The sequence below is a fragment of the Myodes glareolus genome, chromosome 7, assembly GCF_982192425.1.
Source record: "Myodes glareolus chromosome 7, mMyoGla1.1, whole genome shotgun sequence".
Lineage (NCBI taxonomy): Eukaryota > Metazoa > Chordata > Mammalia > Rodentia > Cricetidae > Myodes > Myodes glareolus.
The window spans coordinates 85,890,624-85,910,767 of record NC_142032.1 but is presented as its reverse complement, the minus strand read 5'-3'; the positions used below and the strand labels follow the sequence as shown (position 1 = coordinate 85,910,767).

Genomic DNA, 20,144 nt, shown 5'->3' with positions numbered 1-20,144 from the left:
AGAGGTCTGATCTTCAAAATATACAAAGAACTCAAGAAATTGGTCATCAAAAGAACACATAATCCAATAAAAAAAAACCTTCCTCAAGACCCAGCAATATCACTTTTGGGTATATACCCAAAGGGTACTCAATCTTACCACAAGGACATGTGCTCAACTGTGTTCATAGTAGCATTGTTTGCCATAGCCAGAAACTGAAAACAACCTAAATGCCCCTCAACTAAAAAATGGATAAGGAAAATGTGGTACATTTACACAATGGAATACTACACAGCAGAAAAAATAATGACATCTTGAAATTTGCGGGCAAATGGATGGAGCTAGAAAATATCATATTGAGTGAGTTAACCTATTGTTGAAATCATCTCTGAGGTCATAGCTTGTCGAGGGGACCCACTCAGGCATGGAAAGCTGGGGAAGAGAAGAGATCTTAATTCGGAGAACAGGTGTTACTCAGGCATATTGGCCCTCAGCTGCCACACCCTGACTTACCAGTGACTTCTCCTTGTGGCTGGGGTGACTTCACTGGGGTCCACATTTGGTTCCCCTACTCAGCATTCCCATCCCATGAAGAGAGGCTCCCCAGTGCAGTCCCAGAAAGGATGACATCTGTGTTAGTCAGAGTTCTTGAGGAATAGAACCAATGGGGTGAGGTGTGTGTGTGTGTGTGTACATATATTAATTGTTAGGTCAGTTTACATTAAAATAGTAATAGGATTTATCTGACAACTGGGAGCCTGAGAACCTGGTAGTTGCTTGATCCTTGAGGTTGGGCACCTGAGCACTGGAGGAGTCCAGCAGCTTCTCTCACTGATGAGGTTGACAGCCCAGTAGTTGCTCAGTTCACCAAGGCTGGGTGCCTCAGTGATCCTGACTTGGCGCTGAGGACCTGGAAGTTCCCTGGGGAGCAGCCAGTCCTCAGTCCAGGCTGGAACACCGGCCCCTGCAGCAGCACAGGACAGATTAGCTCAGCCACAGGAGAGAAGTCCAGGTGAGCAAAGGAGACATCTTCCTTCTGTCACACCCTTCTGGTCTGGGCTGCGGTTGCTGTGGGTCCTCTCTAGTCAACTGAGGCAAGCAGTCTTCGGGGGAGGTTCCTTATTCAAATGACATTAAAACCAGCCCAAATAGCACACGGCACTTAAGAGTGTACCTCACATGTGCTCCTCACACTGTGGGGTGGGGCACAGCTGTGGGGTTTGTCCTTGGAGCATGGAATCATTGCCATCGTCATTAGAGCAGCTATGGCTTCAAGATCAGATCCACTGACTATTGACATTTCCTCATAGAAGGAGAGGGTGGGAAGGGTTGTTAGATCTCACCTGAAATCACACATACAGACACAGACACAGACACACACTCTCTCTCACACACACACACAATACTCTTACACACTCTCTTACACACTATCTCTCACTCACTCACTCACACCCACTCACTCACACTCACCCACACCCACTCACTCACACACTCACATACACTTACACACACTACTCACACACACACACACACTCTCACATCCACACTCACTCACATATACTCTCTCACATGCACTCACACACACTCCACACACATACACTCACAGTCACTCACACATGCACACTCACACACACTCCCACTCACCCATACCCACTCACTCACACACACACACACACACAGACTTTCTCTCTCTCTCACACACGCACACTTTTGCCTCCTCCTAGATGTGTGTGATTCTGCCCCAGTTGCTGTGTCCAAGGCTGCTCGGGTATAGAGTGGACGGCTAATAGAAAGGGAGTCACCCTCTCTGCAGCTGTGAAGACGTCCTTCTACCTACTGAGGTGGGATAACAACTCACTGGCTCGCTCAGTCAGACACACTCTGACATGTCGTTGGTACCGTTAATTGGGATGAGCAGAATTTATTCATGTCTCCCAGGGAGCAGCCATACCATATGGAATAAGTTTAGCTAATAACTCCTGGATGGGGCATGATCAGAGACAGATTATCCCTGCCCCCGTGCTTTCCAAAGAAAATGCTGCAGCAAGCTAGTAACCATCTAGTTGCTGAAGGACTGACCTCCTGGTCCAGCGTGCTCCCACTGTGAGCTAGCTTCTCAGACAGACCACACCCCACTCAGTCTTAAGGAACCCCCCCCTTAGGTTCCTCCGAGCCTCATGACAAGCCCCCAACCCCCACCTCAGAAGATAGAAATATGTCCTTACCTCAGACAGACAGTTTGTGTTTATTGGTACCTTAGGACAGCTGGGTAGCACATCTTTCTTGCTTTTTGTTGTTTGTTTGTGTTTTAGATGGGGTCTCATCGTGTAGTCAGGCTGACCTGGGATTCACAATTCTCTTGCCTCAACTCCCAGGTGCTGGGATTATGGGTAGGCATACGGGTGCCACCACAGCCAGCTCCAGTAGCATTAACTGCCCCAAGATTCCCATGAGGGACGCTTTTCAGGAGCTCTGCAGATACCAAAGCCTGGCGGGTACTCGAGCTCTTTCTAGAATAACATTGTGTTTCCACACAGCCTATGTATTCTTCTGTATATTTTTTTCTCTTTTTCGTTTTTCCTCCCACAAACCTTGTTACTTCCATAGTACTTATTGTACCTAATGTGGAAATTCTTTATCTTTCCAGAAATTTTATTTTTTTAAATTCATTCTCTCTCTCTCTCTCTCTCTCTCTCTCTCTCTCTCTCTCTCTCTCTCTCTCTCTCTGTGTGTGTGTGTGTGTGTGTGTGTGTGTGTGTAAATATTTTTGATCCTTGCTTGGTTGTACCCATGAGCTCAGAACCCAAAGGTATGGCTGTGCTGTATATCGGGGATGCCAAATGAGACGTCTTGATTACCAGTGACTTTAGCCCAGGATACAAAGCTGACAGAATTTTTCCTTCCAACCCCTTCTCAAGATGGGTGTAGGAGATGCCTAAGAACCCCAGTAGCATTCTGAGAAGACCATGGAGTCTGGAGACCCTCAGCTTGGGTGGATTCTCATTTCACCTGTCTTTGTGTAGGGACAGGGACAAAGATCAGAGATGACCTCGTACTTGTGCCACTTTGACTCTGGTGCTAGGTGCCCGGCGTGCCTGGTCCTCTCCTGGCCAACATGAGTGCTGGCACACCCTTTGTCCCTCTGTTGTGCGCCCCGCCCCCACCCCCTCCCCGCCTCCACTGAGGAGTTGCTGGTCTGCACTGGCCTATCCCAGCTTAGTTCCTGGTTTTCATGCTAATAAGAGTCACTCTTGCTGCGGCTCTCTTCCTGGGTTCCTCAAAGTGCTTCCTCAAAGCCCCCGCTGCTAGTGTTCACCAGAAATGTTGTAACCCCAGAGGCAAGGGGCGCATTTTATGAATCCCTCTTTTGGTTTGCTTTGTCACCATCCTGGACCAGGAAGCCTGTCTTCAAAGTCACCTCTCCAGTACCTCTCTCGATCTCTGCTAACTAATCCCACACAGTCTTGTGAGCCTGAAGTCTCTGCAGAAGACTGCCATAGAAATCTGAGACCAGATCCACCAAGAGTGGGGGTCCAGACTCCCGGTGCCGGGCAGGGAGTCTGGGGTAGGAGGATAGCCTGGCATTCCGGTCCAGCCTGGGCTGGTGGGAGAGCCCACCTCAAGAAAGCAATGAAAGGAAAAGTAGAAAGGAGGCTTAGACATGACTTCTCATTATCTGCTACCTCCTAAAACTCTCCAGAAAATTCTCCAGCTGACTTATCCTTGCTGCTTCTTTCTAGAAGAGTGAGAGTTCTTGAGTCTAACCTTCCCCTCCCTTTCCCAGCCTCTCTGCCATTCCCCTTCCCTGCCCTGTCTTAAGGAAACGCCCCCTCTTTCCTATCTTATAGCGATTTTATTTTATATAATGATATTAAAAATGTGGTTGTTGGGCCAGTGGCAACCACCTGGGAATGAGAGAGAGAGAGACAGAGAGAGAGAGAGAGAGAGAGAGAGAGAGAGAGAGAAGGGGGCACACAAATAGTTACAACTTAATGTGAACATTCAAAATCAAAAACTCTGGGAAGCCCAGAAATCTGTGTCTCAATAAACTTCCACCCAGCCAGGCAGTGGTGGTGCACACCTTTCATCCTAGTATTTGGAAGGCAAAGGCAGGTGGTTCTCTGGAAGTGTGAGACCAGTCCGGTCTAGAGTGAGTTCCAGAACAGCCAGGGTTACACAGAGAGATACTGTCTGTAATCCCCCCAATGCCTAGCCACAAAAAGAAACAATGAAGGAAGGAAGGAAGGAAGGAAGGAAGGAAGGAAGGAAGGAAGAAATCGTGACCCTACTTTGGGAGAACTGATGAATTCCCAAGTTCTTCATCCTGGCTGCCTATAATTGTCTAGGAAACAATGAGAAAGTAATAATTAAAAAAAAAAACTTTCACCCTGTACAGTAAAGGAACATCTGGAGGCATTACTATCCCTGACTTTAGGTTCTGTTATAGAGCTACAGTAACGAAAACAGCTTGGAATTGGCATAAAAACAGAAAGGTTGACCAATGGAATCAAATCGAAGACCCTGATATTAACCTACACACCTATGAACACCTGATTTTTGACAAAGAAGCTAAAAATATAAAATGGAAAAAAGAAAGCATCTTCAACAAAGGGTGATGGCATAACTGGATGTCAACATGTGGAAGACTAAAAATAGATTCATATCTATCCCCTTGCACAAAACTCAAGTCCAAATGAATCAAAGACCCCAACATAAAACCAGCCACACCAAACCTCATAGAAGAGAAAGTGGGAAGTACACTTGAAAACATTGGCACAGGAGACCACTTCCTAAATATAATCCCAGTAGCACAGACACTGAGAGAAACAATTAATAAATGGGACCTTCTGAAACTTAAAGGCTTCTGTAAAGCAAAGGTTATATTCAATAAGACAAAACGGCATCCTACAGAATGGGGAAAGATTTTCAACCCCACATAGGACAGAGGGCTGATCTCCAAAAATACACAAAGAACTCAAGAAACTAAACATCAAATGACCAAATAATCCAATTAAAAATGAGGTACAGACCTAAACAGAGAACTCTCAGCAGAGGAATCTAAAATGACTGAAAGACACTTAAGGAAATGTTCAACATCCTTAGTCATCAGGAAAGGCAAACAACTCTGAGACACCATCTTACACCTGTAACAATGGCTAAGATCAAAAACACTGAAGACAACTTATGCTGGAGAAGATGTGGGGTAAGGGAAACACTCCTCCATTGATGGTGGGAGTTCAAACTTATACAACTGCTGTGGAAATCATTATTCATAATAGCCAGAACCTGGAAACAACCTAGATATCCCTCAACCGAAGAATGGATAAGGAAAATGTGGTACATTTACACAATGGAGTACTGCTCAGCAGTAAAAAACAATGACATCTTTACATTTGCAGACAAATGAATGGATCTAGGAAAAAAAAAAACATCCTGAGTGAGGTAACCCAGAACCAGAAAGACAAATATATGCTTATTCATAAGTGAATACCAGACATAAAGCAAAGTATAACCAGCCTATAATCTACAACCTCAGAGAAGCTAGAACCCTCTTCCAGAAACAGAAGCAGATGCAGAGATCCACAATTAACCCTGGGCTGAGTTCCCACAGAACAATGGAAATGAGGGAGGAGGGGTAATAAGAACAAAGCGATCAATACCATGATGAGGAAAGCCACAGAATCAGCTGACCTGAGCTAGTGGGAGATCACAGACTTTGAACTAACAACTGGGGAACCTGCATAGAACCAAACTAGACCCCCCAAATACAGGTGTGGCTTGGGCAATATATGGGGCCACTGGATCTAACTCTAATGCATGAATTGACTTTGTGGAGCACATTCTCTATGGAGAGATATCTTTGCTTGGCCTAGATGTGGGGGGACAGGGCTTGGTCCTCCCTCAATGAAGTGATGGGACAGACTTAGTTGGCTTCCCAGGGGAGGCCTTACCATCACTGAGGAGCAGATGGGGGTGGGGTGGGGGAAAAGTGGGGGGAGCTGGAGGAGAGGAAGAAGGGGGTACTGAGTTTGGTAATTAAAAAATAAATCTTCATCACGTACCAACTGAAATCATTCTAGTGATACAGATACCACAATTATGTAAAAACCACAGTCCCCTCCAAAAAAGGAAAGAAAGAAAGAAAGAAAGAAAGAAAGAAAGAAAGAAAGAAAGAAAGGGAAAAGAAAAAAGAATGGGGTAAGATGAGTGTTGGAGAGAAAAACGAAACAAAACCTTTATTACAGGTAAGTGAAACCAAAGATCTATCAAAAAGTTAATCAAGAGCAGTGCAGTTATATCTGGATTAGCAGAACTGTCTAGCTGTCCTGATGCCATAGCGAATGGCAACTAAGCTTTGGGGTCATTTGTTATACAGCAGTAGCTAACTGACACACTGCACTGTTATAACCTTCTTATAATCCAATGATCAATCTCACTTTCTCAGACTCAGTCCTCAGTTCTGTCCTACAGTCGCTCCTCTGGCTGCTGAAGTCACTGGAGCAAACCCTAGCATAGGCTTCAGTTAGTCTGACCCTGTCCTTTTCGACAGTAAGGAAATCAAAGAGCAGATGGGGGCTCCAAAACACTGCTGATCTTAGAAAAATAATATAAGCCATATCCACATACGTAATTTAAACTTTGCATGGAGTCACGTCTTAAAAGAGTGAAATGGAACAGTGAAACTAGTTCTCACAATATATCTTATTGGATATTTTTATGAGTTATAAGATATTTTCTTTAATTCAGTATATCCAAAATATTATCATTTTAATATGAAGCCCTAGGTAAGTGCAATGTCGGTTGGCCACCGGCAGCTGCCAGATTGGACAGGGAAGCTCCACACGTGTGTCAGAGCAATGGCAGCAGCAGAATCGAGGAAGAAAGCCAAGGAGAGAGAAGGGTGAGGCTTTTCTGCCAAGCCCACATCATACTGAGTGCTGATGCAAGAGCATGACCTGTGTAAAGTTCTGCTCCCTACGTCCTCTTGTCCTATTCTTCCAGACTTGGGTCATACGTCACCTTCTCCGTGAAGCCTTCAGAATTCCAGAGTGGTTCTGAGCAGTCTAGGCCCAGAACAACCAGAATTTTTTGAGCACTTACTAGGAACCCTCACTGGGCTGAGAACTCAGCCTGAATTATACCACGTGACGCCCTATTACAACACCACGAGCTAGGAATCGCTAGCCTCATTGTGCCGAGGAGGAGCCTGAGGCTCAGCAAGCTCAAAGGGCTTCCCCAAGCTCAATCAGAAAGTGGAGGAGCTGGGATTCGAACCTGGGACTGTCAGGTTTCAGGGCTCATGTGTTTCGTGCCTGGCTCTGGGCTACTCAAAGTGGGGCCAGTGGCAGTAACAACCACTTACAGTTCATGAAAGGTGCCCAACCTCTGGTTCCACCCCAAGTTCATTGGGTCAGAATCTACATTTTAACAAAATCTCTCATGATTCATGGGCAGACTGAAGTACAAGGGGTACGAGCTGAGGCTAGCCTGGAATTTTTGTACTTTTCTAGGTATACGCTTCACTGACGGTCCCTAGCCCTTTGGGAACTCAACAGTCACACAACTGAGTCCCACCCTCCACCCACAAAACTACAATTAGGAACACGTACGATTTTGAAGCAGACTGCACTCATGGGTATACTGGGCTGCCCACAGCCCATGGGCCTCAGACTGGACATGCTTACTGCTTGGAGAATCCAGTCCTACGGAGAGCAAGTTAAGAGTAAACAGGGCATGGGTAATTTGCAGGTTATGTGCTCAGCCTGGTGGCCATACTGAGTGCATACAACCCGTGCACAGCCGCTGTTACAGCGCTGCTGTGGTCTGCACACAGTCATGTCTAATTGACGGCCAAATCACATTTGTGTCTGACTCTGGGCTTTCAGTGAGTACTGCCTATCAGACAGAAAGTGAAATCATGAAACTCTTCCAGAATTCAAGGGGCGGGATGTGAGCACTTACCCTGGGTCTGGTCTCTAGCAGCACAAAAGTAGAAAAAGGGGAATTGAGAATGACTCTGGAAACTTTGTTTCTGTTTTCTAAATCATGTCTGCTGAACTGACTTCACTCCAAGCAGCAAGGGGCCACTTTTTACCGCGTGGAACCGTGTTACCCTCACCACAGAGACAGACAGGCCAGCAACTGCCAGTCTCCACTCTCAGCCGAAGGAACTAAGAGACCACCTCGGAGGTTAGGTGTTTACAGAGAAGGTTCCAGCATGTAGCCTCTGGCCGAAATCATGTTTAATCTGTTGATGGATCGAACTGCCTACAAACTGTTGGCCGGTGGCAGAACTCTGAAGGAGAGGCATGTTGGGAGACAGTAAGCCACTGGGGAATGTCTTTGAAGGGCATAGCCTGCTCTGGCTCCTTCCTGTCCACCATGAAGTGAAGAACCTCCTCCCCCACACACTTCCACTGCCGTAAGCTCTGCCTCACCATGGTAACATCATCAACAGAGCCAAGGGCTGTGAACTAAAGTCTCTGAAACCATGGGCCAACACAAATCTTTCCCCCTCTTAAGTTGTTTATGTCTGGTCTCCCGTCACAATTTTGAGAAGCACAGACCAACACCTTAAACAATTCCAGAAGGCAGCACCTACAACCTAGATGCTGAGCCCTCTCTCCTGCACCTGTTTAAAAAAATAAATTTAAAATTTTCTTTTTATTATGTCTCTTTGGCAAGATGCCCGGCACACATGTGGAATCAGGGGACATCATGTAGGGGTCTATTCTCTTTCCCCGTGTGGGTCCTGAGGGTGGAACTCAGGTCGTAGGCCTTGGCAGCAAGCACCTCTGACCCTTGAACCATCTCACTAGGCCCAGTGTTTATATTTATGAAGCAAGCATACGCATACATGCACACACGCAGACAGACACACACGCACAAAGGCACACACACTAGAACTATACAGTGCACTGACTGCTCAGCTACAGATCCTAACTCACAATAAGGGTAGCCTTACTGATCCTCAACTTCCTTATGGGTTGACATGGATGGTTATCCTAGAGTCATTCTGAAGTCCCTTGTAAGATGCTGTATAAATAACACTGTGACAAGCCATGTGTATTTCCACTGGAGGATAGGTGACAAGACCACCAGGGGCTGGAGAGATGACTCAGCTCAAGAGCACTTGTTGCTCATGCAGAGGACCTACATTCCCATGCCCACACACCACCCCTAATGCACACACATGCACAAACGTGCACACACACACACACACACACGCACACTCATGCACACACACATACACACTCACACATGCACACACACGCACACACTCACACATACACATGCACACACACGCACATATTTTTAAAAGAACACCAAGGCATCTCATATCTTCTCATGAAATCTGTGCATTGTTTTTTTGGAATAGAATTCTATTACAGAGCAGAAATGGCTGTAAAATGCACACCCCTCTGATTTGGGGAGTGTAAAATGGTCCTTGAGTGAGAACACTGAGGAGCTTGCTGTCGTTGGGAGCAAAGCCTGTCTCTACAGTACAGCAGAAGGGCTCTCCCTCCTCAGAGGAACTGCAAGCAGGGCTCTGGCCCTTGAAGGACAGCGTGCTTGCTGGGAGCTGGCACGACCTTTTTTGGCATGTCTGTCTCGTCCCTGGAGGGCCGGGCCCTCTTATTACATTTTCCCAGCCTGGAGCTGAGCTCTGCGGGCAACCGCCTGTCATGTGTTTGTCTGATGGGCATCATTTCTTCTAAGAATCTAATTAGGATCTTTTCAAGAGTTCAGCCTGGAAGCGAGGGAATTAAATATGACTCAGAGGGTGCGCTGCCCAAAGCCAGGCAAAAACCGAGATGACGGCCCTTGATTGATGCATGCGTTTATCCCATCTACAAGTCCCGGCAGCTTGTCCTTTCTGTGCCAAGCCAGGGGATGAGGCAGAAGCCGGCTGTTTCACAGGCAGGGTTACTCTAAAGGAAGAGCCATTAAACTTGGGAGGCACAAGGCCACACCCACCGAGTTCCCTTCCACAGGCCTCTTTTTTTGGGGCCAAAGGGAGGCTGAATTTCGTCGGTCCCTTCAGCTAGTGGAGACCATGTAGCCACTTCTAACCAAAACGATATAGCAGAGGCAACCAAAATAAGTAGCCCAGACTGGTTTCAAACACTACAATTTCCTGCCTCTGCTTCCTGAGCGCTGGAATTACAGGCATGCACACAGTCAACTTGCAACTATCTCGTCGGCGCTCTGCTCTTTAAGCGTCAAGAGGCCTGTGAAGCAGAACCCCTCCACCCTGTCCACAATCACCCTCAAGCATGATGACGCGTGTCAGCACTCAGTGGAGGCAGGAGAACCGTGAATTCCAGACCCTATCTTAAATAACCCAGGACTGGCAAGGAGCTCTGGTGAGTCCACACAAGCCTGTGGCCCGAGTTTGCTCCTTGGAACCCACATAAAAGGGAAAGGAAGGCCGATGGTGGTGGTGCACGCCTTTAGTCCCAGCACTCAAGATGCAGAGGCAGGTGAATCTCTGTGACTTCGAGGCCAGCCTGGTCTACAGAGTGAGTTCTAGGACAGCCAAAGATACACAGAAAAACCCTGTCTAAACAAACAAACAAACAAGAAAAAAACTCCACAGAAACAACTCCTCTGACTTACACACACACACACAGACACAGACACATTCATAGAACTTTGACCTTCAAACTAGTTAGACAGATAGTTGAACACTTAGGGAGAACAATTCTATGCCTGGTTTATTTGGTAAATGTTTGCAGAGCACAGACTGAATGCCAGGCATTGTGTTAGGGCCAAAAAGGGAGTTTGGTCCCTGCCCTCATGGGGCAAATGATCTGATAACAGCAGTTCAATGCTGAAGATTGCTCAATAAATAATACGCTTCTAAGTGTGGCACAGATACAAAGAAGGCATGCACGTGGCCACGAGCTCACACCAGCCCTCAGGCAGACACTCACAAGCATGGCATTGTACCCTTCTTTCTGCTGTGGTTCTGTGAAATTTGACTAACTTTTGAAAGTTTCAAACAACCCCCCATTTTCACAGTCTCAGTCAGTTGCCTTTTTGTAATGAAAGTAAACAGGCATATGCCCTAAAATATTGAACTTTAAAAAGAAAATCAAAGTCACCAAATTTGATGTGAGATCCTGGATTCTCTGGGTCAGAAAAGGCGGGCCAGAGGGAAAATGAAGTGAGCGCCATGTTAAGTCTGGGGGGCTGGGGAGATTGTTCAGTTGGTAGAGTGCTCGCCGTGCAAGCAGGAGAACCCAAGTTCAAGCCCCCAAACCCACTATAAAAGTGTAAAAAGCAAGAATTGGTGGTGCATGCACAGAATCCTATCACCAGAGAGGTGCAGAGAGGCTGATGGCCAGACTCACTGACCAGTCAGCCTAGTCTACTTGGAAAGTTCAAGGCCAATGAGAGACAAGATGGGGAAGAATGATAGCCCTGGTATCAACACACACGTATACATATGTGCAGGTACACTGGAGCACACACACGCATGCATGCACACACACATACACATGCACACACACAGGCTAGAGTCTCATAAATAGCACCACACAGATGAGAGTCTCATAGTTTTGATGACTTCTCCCTGGTTCTGTAAAGTGTTAACCTTAGGGTAGGCTAGAACTTCATTCATACTGTGTTACTTTCTATGAAGCTAAAGATTCCTAAGTAGAGAGCTGCTCGGAATTGTGCTTGGGTTGGGGTATATTCAGGATTGCTGCATGCTTAGTAGTGCAACGCTCTGAGTTCAAGTGCTATTATTGCTCTCCCTGCTCCCTGCAATGTTAATGTAGTCCATGTGTCTATCCCATAGGAAAATACAGTCAGGCAAGCCAGACTGTGAGGTCTGGGGGAAAAATACATAAATAAAACCTATTTAAAACTGAATATCAGAAAAACAAAACTTTAATATGAGTAAGTCCTAATATTGCACAGGATAAACTTCCATTGAAAAGAATCGTTGACCTTCAACTACACCTAGATGCATGGGGGTTTAGTCAGTGACCTTTATTTTATTATTTTAAATGATAGCTTTTTAATGTGTTATGATCAACATGGAAAAGGCTACACACACTTTACTTGTCTTTGAGATTTATTTTTTTTCATTTTTATGTGTTTGAGTGTTGTTTTCTGCTTGTGTGTCTGCACACCACACGCCTGCAGTACTCACAGAGGCCAGCAAAGTTAGAAACTGCTACGTGGTGCTGGGACTTGAACCCAGATCCTCTGGGAGAGCTCTTAATCCCTGAACCATCTCTCCGGCCCCTACTTTACCCTGAGTCTTCTATTAACTAATTATAACGTGTGCTGAGCAGAGTTACTGGGGAAAATGAAAGGAAGAACAGAGGTAGGGAGGGAAACAAGGAGAGGGCAGGAGGAAAGGAAAGAAGGGTGACTAAATGGATGTGTAATACACAGCCCCAAATTCTAAGAGAAAAAGACCTGTAAGTATCAGAAATATAATAGGGCTTTTCAAAGCGCCTGCCATTCCCAACACAGGTACGAAAATTGGGAGACTGTGCTCTGTCAACCATAGCGCCCACGTCACAAGTGGTGACAAAAGGCCAGGTTGTAGTCCCAGCCACAGGGAGAAGCCATCCTGGGCGACTAAGTGAGGTACTGTCTTGAAACAGTGCTTCTCAACCTGCAGGTGGCAATCCTAGGGGGACAAATGACCCTTATACAGGAGTCACCTAAGACCATCAAAAAGCACAGATGTTCACATTATGATTCATAACAGGAGCAAAATTGCCCTTATGGAGTAGTGATGAAAATAAGTTTATGGTTGGGGTCACTACAGCATGAGGAACTGCATTAAAGGGCCGCAGCATTAGGAAGGTCAAGAACCGCTGCACTAAAAACTGAAGGCGGAGCTGTGGGTGTGGCTTATTATCAATGCACTTGCTTTAGAAGAAGGGGAGAAGGAGGAAGAGGAGGAGACAACAGAAGCGACTGATCTAAACATATCGCTCCAGCATCACCACCTTAGACAGTCACTACCACTCCCTCTGAGCGTGTGGTCCCCAGTCTCCTCCCAGAAGCGCGAGGTTTCCCTTTCCCACACTTCTCCCACAGCGTTCTGTGATATTCAGCAAGGATATGATGACTATCATGAGCACCTCATCCAGCATGCTTTATCGTGAGTCTCTCCAGCTGTGTTGCCCCTTCGTCCATTTTGGCTTCTGATGCCCCACCAAAAAATATTGTAGACGCTTCCCTACTCCCCCTAAAGACCTCAGCAAGACTGTCATTCCCAAGACTTGGACATTTTGATATATACATGTACATGTTCATGAGTGTGTGTGTGTGTGTGTGTGTGTGTGTGTGTGTGCGTGAGCATGTGCATGTGCATGCCTGTATGTGTATAAATAAGTGTGCAGGCCAAAGGCAGAGGTCAGGAGTCTTCTCCAATCTCTCTCCTTTTTGTTTGAGACAGGATATCTCACTGACTTGGAGCTAATTAGTTTGCTTAGATGGGCTGCCAAGCAAGTTATCCTGATTTGAACATTATGCCTCAGGCATCTGCCTGTCTGCGCCTCTCCAACTATGGGACTATAGGTACTTCCCACCACACCTAGCCTTTACATGTGTTCTGGGACTTGAAGTTAAGACCTGATGCTTGCATGGCCAGCGCCTTCTGACTGAGCATCTCCCCAGCCTAGAGACTTCAATACGTATTCCAGACAGCGGTCTGCACAAATCTCAAGTTCCCCATCCCTGTGTCTGACGACACCCACAGCTGTGTAGCCCAGACTTGTTCCGTAACAGGAAAAGGAAGCTCACTAGGACAAGACAGTGCCTCACACGGGGGTTTCCACCTTCATAAGCAAAATTCAAGGCAAATATGCAAGACCCTAGAGGAGCAGTGGAAGTTCCCCCGGCCAAGGGTGGTGAGCCAGCAGGGGGCAGGGTGGACCACTGTGCATCCCGCAGTCTGGGCTTTGGGGTAGCTCTTTACTTCAGACGGGGCATGTTGTCATCTTCTCTCATCTAGAAGAGGACAATGAATGAACTCAAAGTAGAGATGAAATCTCATCACTTCTACCACTGGGAGGGACCTGGCAGCAACGAGGTACATGAAACCCTCCAGGCCCAGAAAGATGGGCACCTCGCCCCTGGAATCTGAAGAAGTTAGTGCTGAAGGCGCTGAGATCTGGACAGTGGTTGCTAAATTCAGGTGGAGTTGGGGTGGAGCACAGAGTTATAGCAAGACCAGAGCGCAGTTCTGAACTGCGACTGCCCAGCAGGGGACTACACATGGCAGTGCTGTCCTGTGCACTTCAAATGCTAAACGAAAAGATGTTGAGTCTTCACCACTGAGAAGAACTAAGTGTGACGAGCGCTTGAGGAATCTGCATGATTATCCTGACTTTAAAAGAAAATTCTAACTCAGCCTTTGACAATTCTGCTATGTATGTATCATATATACTTGATCATATCCAGCCTAAGTCACCCTCCTGCTCCCTTAGATCCTCCCAATGGTGTCCTCTTCTGTTTTGTTGTTTGTTTGCTTGTTTGTTTTTTTGTTTTAATAACCCAAGGAGTTCAGTTAGTGCTGCCTACAATCATACAGGCAACACCCCCGAGGAAAACAAGCTCTCTCTCCCCCAGCAGCTGTCAATTGCTAACAGCTCTCCTACTGGGGCGGGGAGACTCATGAGCCCTTCCCTGATCCACACTGGAATGCCGGTTGGCTTGACCTCATGCAGGTCTTGTGCGCACGACTACAGTTCCCATGAATCCACGAGTCCTACAGCCTCATCATGTCCAGAAGACAGAATTTCACAGCTCCTCCACCATTCTCCAGTTCTTGTGTTCTGCCCTTTCTTCTGTGTTCCCCGGGCCTTGGATGGAGTTGGTACGATGTTCTGCTTTGGTCTGAGCCCTCAGCCGTCACTTGTTCTCAGCCCTTGATGAGTTAGTTATGAGACTCTGTATTGACCACTATCCACTGTAAAAAGTTCTTTTCATCAAGGTTGAGTGTTGCACTGATCTGTGGACGTAAGCAGAAATATTCAGAAGGTATTCTGACAATATGTCTGCTACGACTTCCTCAGCCATGGGCTTCTGACCATGTTGATGGTACCAGGCCTGGATCCTTCCCGTGCAACAGGTTTTAAATCTAATCAGAAAGCAGTTGGAACTTTGTAGGTCACTTGTCCGTTGCTGTGTGAGCTCCCTGACAGCCATGTCATTATTACAGCATTCCCTGTGTCTTATGTCCATGTATTGGAGCATCACGTGCTATGGGAACTCCTTCGGTCAATAGCCTTTTAGACACAGCCCGTTTTGGACGTGGTCTGAGGTACTAAAAGTGCAGACGAAAAGCATGCATGGCCCCTTTTCTGCTGGGCTTGGTTCCCCGCTTCCGGTGCATGCAGAGGACTATGGATCACTATCCTTACTGTGAATTTATCCCCCAATTAATAAACCTTTGCTATACTCCATGCCCAGCTATTGTGGAACTCTTTATCATGCCTACATTGGTCGCCCACATGGTGCTTAGCCAATACTCACCATCTGTATGTGTCACTGCCGCAAAGGGGAAGGGGACAAATTCTCTCCTCCCTGCTTTCTTTTTTTTTGGGGGGGGGGAGTGGGTTTTAACCTGACGGTCAGAAAAGCAAACCGGCCAGCCACTGGCTCTTACCTCTACCTCAGTCCAATATGATGATCCTGCCTCCAGGGATCCTCAGAATGAGACTGAGAGCTGTCTCCGCCCATCTTCTGTCCTCCCTGCTTCTTATGAGTAGGTAACAATTAGCCTCCATGCTGACCCCAGAGAAACCCTGTAGCTCCATATGCAGGGAGTCAGGCTGTCCCAGAGCCTACCTCCACGGGACAGAGGTTGACTGGCATGCCCCTCCAAGTCCCAGCTAGTGACCAGCGCTGCAGAGAATGATGAAGCAGAGAAGGGAATTCGACCGGAGTGTGAGCCAGAGACAGTGGCGCTGCAGTGTTAAACGGGGAATCCAGGAAATCCCCGGAGCTGACAGCTGAGCTCAGACTTGCATGCTATGCGACAGGCGTGAGCGGGGAATGAAGAGAGGAAAAATGTGCTCAGTTCTTCTGGAAACGGTAACTAAACAGCACAGCCTGGTCTGTGGAATCAACAGAAATCCGTTTCTCTAACTTCTGGAAGTTGGGCATCCAAGAAGGGTGTCAGCAGGGTTGAGGTTTCCTCAGGAGACCACTTGTCTTGTCCTGCAGGTGTCAGCCCTCCTCCTGCGTCCTCATGCAGCCATCCCCCACCTCTATGCGGTCTGTGTCCTTCTGACCTCTTATGTGGGCACCACTCACTAGAGTCCGCCCATGTGACTTCATTTTATCTTAATTATGCTTTGGAGTTTTCACTTTGCTTTGTTTTTGAGATAGGATCTTGCTGGGTATCCCAGATTGGCCGGGAACTTATTATGTTATCCAGGCTGGACTTGAACTTGTGACCCCCCCTGGCTTAGCTTCCTGTGCTGGTTTTACAGTATGTATCCACCATACATAACATAGGTGGTACCTTAGTTGTCTCTTACAGGCCATGTTTCAAAATATAGCCACATCCTGAGATGCTGGGGCTGGGGGTCCAACATAAAAATTTGGGTGCACAAAACTCTAATCTATAATAGTGAATCAATGAATGAATGAATGGATGGATGAATGAATGAATGATTATGCTATTTTTCTTCTGTTAAGATTAGAGCAGTTAAGAAAATATAGTCAGGGAAGGCAAATGGCCACACCAGGAGAAAAGGCAAGGATGTGACATGAACTGTTGCTCAATTCCCCCTTGGCCAATTCCAAATGTTTTTCCCCAGCTCTGGCTCTTAACTATTTCCGGAAATGGTTTTATTAACTCTAACTTGCTGCAGGCTGCAGTAGAACAAACCCTGAACCTGGAGCTGTTCGTGTTCTGCAGGATGACCTTGGAGAAGTGCCATAACCTGGAGAGAGAGAGAGAGAGTGAGAGAGAGAGAGAGAGAGAGAGAGAGAGAGAGAGAGAGAGAGGTGGGAAGAGAGGAAGAGAGAGAGAGAGAGAGAGAGAGAGAGAGAGAGAGAGAGAGAGAGAATGAGTGTGTTGGGTATAACATTATAACATATGTGGAGGCAACAAGTCAACCTCAGGTGTTTCCACCATTTTCCATCTATCATATTATAATCTCAACACTCCGGCAGCTGATGCACAAGGAATGTGAGTTTGTGGCCAGCCTGGTCTAGATGTGACAAGATCCCTGTCTCCAAACAAAGGGAAACAGGGGGTAAGGGGAGAGGGAGAGAGAGAATATTTAAAATGTCTGCTCTATTGATTCTGTTGTTCTAGTAACATGGAGTTTACTTGAAAGAGATTGTTGATGTTGAAGCATCAGTGGCATGGCCTAGGGATAGATAGATCAGTGGATGAGTGCTTGCCATTCAGGCATGAGGCCTACAGTTTGGATCCCCAGGAGCCACATTAAACAGTAGAGTGGGCACAGTGGCCCATCTATCGTCCCAGCACTTGGGCTGTGGAGACAGGAGGTCCTGGACAAGCTGGCTAATTAGAGTAACCAAACGGAAGAGCTCCTGGTACAGGGAAAGGTACTGCCTCAGTAAACAAAATGGGTCGTGATGAAGGAAGAAACCTGATGCTAGTCTCTGGCCTCTGCACCCATGTGCACAGGTCACAAACATACACACAAAAACTAAAAGGAAAACTATTAGCGACCCCAAAATGACCAAGGCAAGTCATGCCGTCACCATATGCTCAGGAGTTAAAGAGCTACCCAAACTGGAATTTCAGACAAAGACAAAAGGCTCCTGGATGTTCCAGGTGAATTGCAAAGTAAAGTTAGTGCAAAAGAGGCATTTAGGAGAGAGGAAAAAGGCATTCTGCAGGAAGGAAGTTCATCCCAGGGCCTTGGGGCCCCACCCAGGGGACACTTAGCTCTTCTGAGTCCCAACTCTGAGAGGAGCAGAGGCTTGTCCCATCCTTCCAGCCAGGAAGGGACTTCCTGTTTATCTTTCCAGTATAAAAGATGTGAAACCAGAGCAGAAGCCAAGATGACCAGAGCTTTCTCCTGGTGCCCATTCCGTGCGAAGCAAGCAGAGGGTGGAGATTTACATTTAAACCAGTGGTTCTCAACCTTCCTAATGCCGCAACCCCTTAACAGAGTCCCGCATGCTGTGGAACCCCCAGCCATGAAATTACTTTCGTTGCTATTTCTTAACTGTAATTTTGCTACTGATTTGAATCATGATGTAAATATCTGTGGTTTTATTTTTTTAATGGCCTTTGACAACTTCTGTGAAAGGGTTGATGGCCACCAAAGGGGTTGTGACCCACAGGTTGAGCACAGATGATTTAAATGAAGCTTCTATCATGGTTCTGTTGCAGAGGAACAGAGTGTGTGTGTGTGTGTGTGTGTGTGTGTGTGTGAGAGAGAGAGAGAGAGAGAGAGAGAGAGAGAGAGAGAGAGAGAGAGAATAGACTCAGATCTACTCTGACTAGGTAGACTGTTACACAGGTTTTCATTAGGCACTGATTTGCTGGCCCAAAGATGAGGGAAACTGGTAAGGTGAACAGAATTGAAAGCAAAGAGGACAGACATAGGCACTCTGAAGAGCATTTGGCGGTGTCCGGGAGAGCTGGAAGCACCCATAAGCCATTGTTTCTCCATCACTCTTATTTTCTTCATTTCGCTTTATCTTGACATAGGGTCTTTCCCTGCGGGCCAAGCTGATCTCAAGCTCATGATCCTTCTGCCTCCCCTCCTAAGTGTGGGCCTGACGAGCATGTGCCCACATTCCCAGCATCTCTGCTGCTCTTCAAATACAATCTGAGCTCCCTAGTCTGGTCCATAGCAGAGGTTTGCTCTTGAGCATGGCTAACACAGAAAGTCCTTTCTCTGCTTCGGGGAGTCCCTGTACTGTGGGATGTTGAACGACATCCGTGGACTTATTGTGTGACACTACCCGGTGGGGAGACTTGGACATACTTCACCCAAAGATGAACTGACGACAGACCAGAGTAAGAATACTACTAAAGTCCAACTTGGTTAGCCAAGAGTTATCGGAATTACTTTGAAGAGTATGCGGAGGAACTAGTTACAAGAGCAGAAATGACTCAAAGACAACTGCGTCACCAAAGCCCACACCCACATAGGTGACAGTCAACAAAGCTAGAAACCTGGAGCACACTGCAAAACTTGTAGGCAGCTCACAGGTTGGAGAGTCTCCTCGCTCCAGCAGTGCTTACTGCTTATATCAGCTTAGGCATGGAAGGACCTCATGGATTTGGTAAGTTTTAGGGACTTCCTGAGCCTTTTGTGTTGTTTGCTATCTCAATCTTAACCAGCCTCCCTTTAGAACGTCCTGAGCCAGGATAGAATGCTTCACTTCAGAGGAAACTGCTACACAGCAGGATCCCCCTGAGAGACGACAATAGAATCTCCCTCCCTCTGCAGGTGAAGATGACCCTCAAGGTCCCCAGACATCGTCACGGGACAGCACTGCTATATATCACAGACACACCATTTATCTGTTATAGCCCAGGTTGTGCAGTCCTATTATTTATATAAAGTCATGGGAATTGGAGAAGGTAGGGACTGAAAGGGGGGCTTCTATGGGGACAGAAGTGTTGGCTTCTGGCTCAGGTTATAATGGCTATGCAAGCCATTTTCCCTCAGCCCTGCAAGCTTTACTGTAATTATGTTAGGCTCGAATGATACACTGAAAATTGGTACATCTGGTAGGGTGGCTGTGCAAGTCCTCCCGTACACAAGGTGTCTTAGTTACTTTTATACTGCTATGACAAAACACCATGGCCAAGGCAGTTTATAACATGAAGCACTTTAATTGGGCTTACGGTTTCTGCCATGGTGGCAGAGCAAAGGCATGGTGGCAGAACTCAAAAAGACAGAAAAGGAAGGTTGAGGTCCCACTGACCCCTTCCAGGGGATGCAGCAACGACCCGAAGACCTCCCACTAAACTCTCCCTCTTAAAGGTCTCACAACTTGCAGCAATACCTCTCTGGGGAGCACACCTTCAACATATGGCCTGTGGGGGATGCTCAATGTGGGACATGCAGTGGTCCCTGTGCTGGGGTGTGCCTGCCTCTGAGTTAGCTAGTCTAGGAGTGACAGTTGATATGCAGGGAGTGTCCAGGCAACAGGCTTATTATTAGTCACTCCAGAGACAGGAT

At 46.9% G+C, this 20,144-nt stretch overlaps 1 long non-coding RNA gene across 1 annotated transcript; it reads right to left on the bottom strand.

The window, feature by feature from the left end:
* Positions 1-14,367: 14,367 nt before the first annotated feature.
* On the bottom strand, positions 14,368-16,186 carry LOC125417145 (uncharacterized). Its single transcript, XR_007237060.3, has 2 exons — positions 15,623-16,186; positions 14,368-14,965 (listed from the first exon to the last, which is right to left on the bottom strand). It is a non-coding gene; the product is annotated as an uncharacterized LOC125417145 (long non-coding RNA).
* Between the last annotated feature and the right edge of the window lie 3,958 nt (positions 16,187-20,144).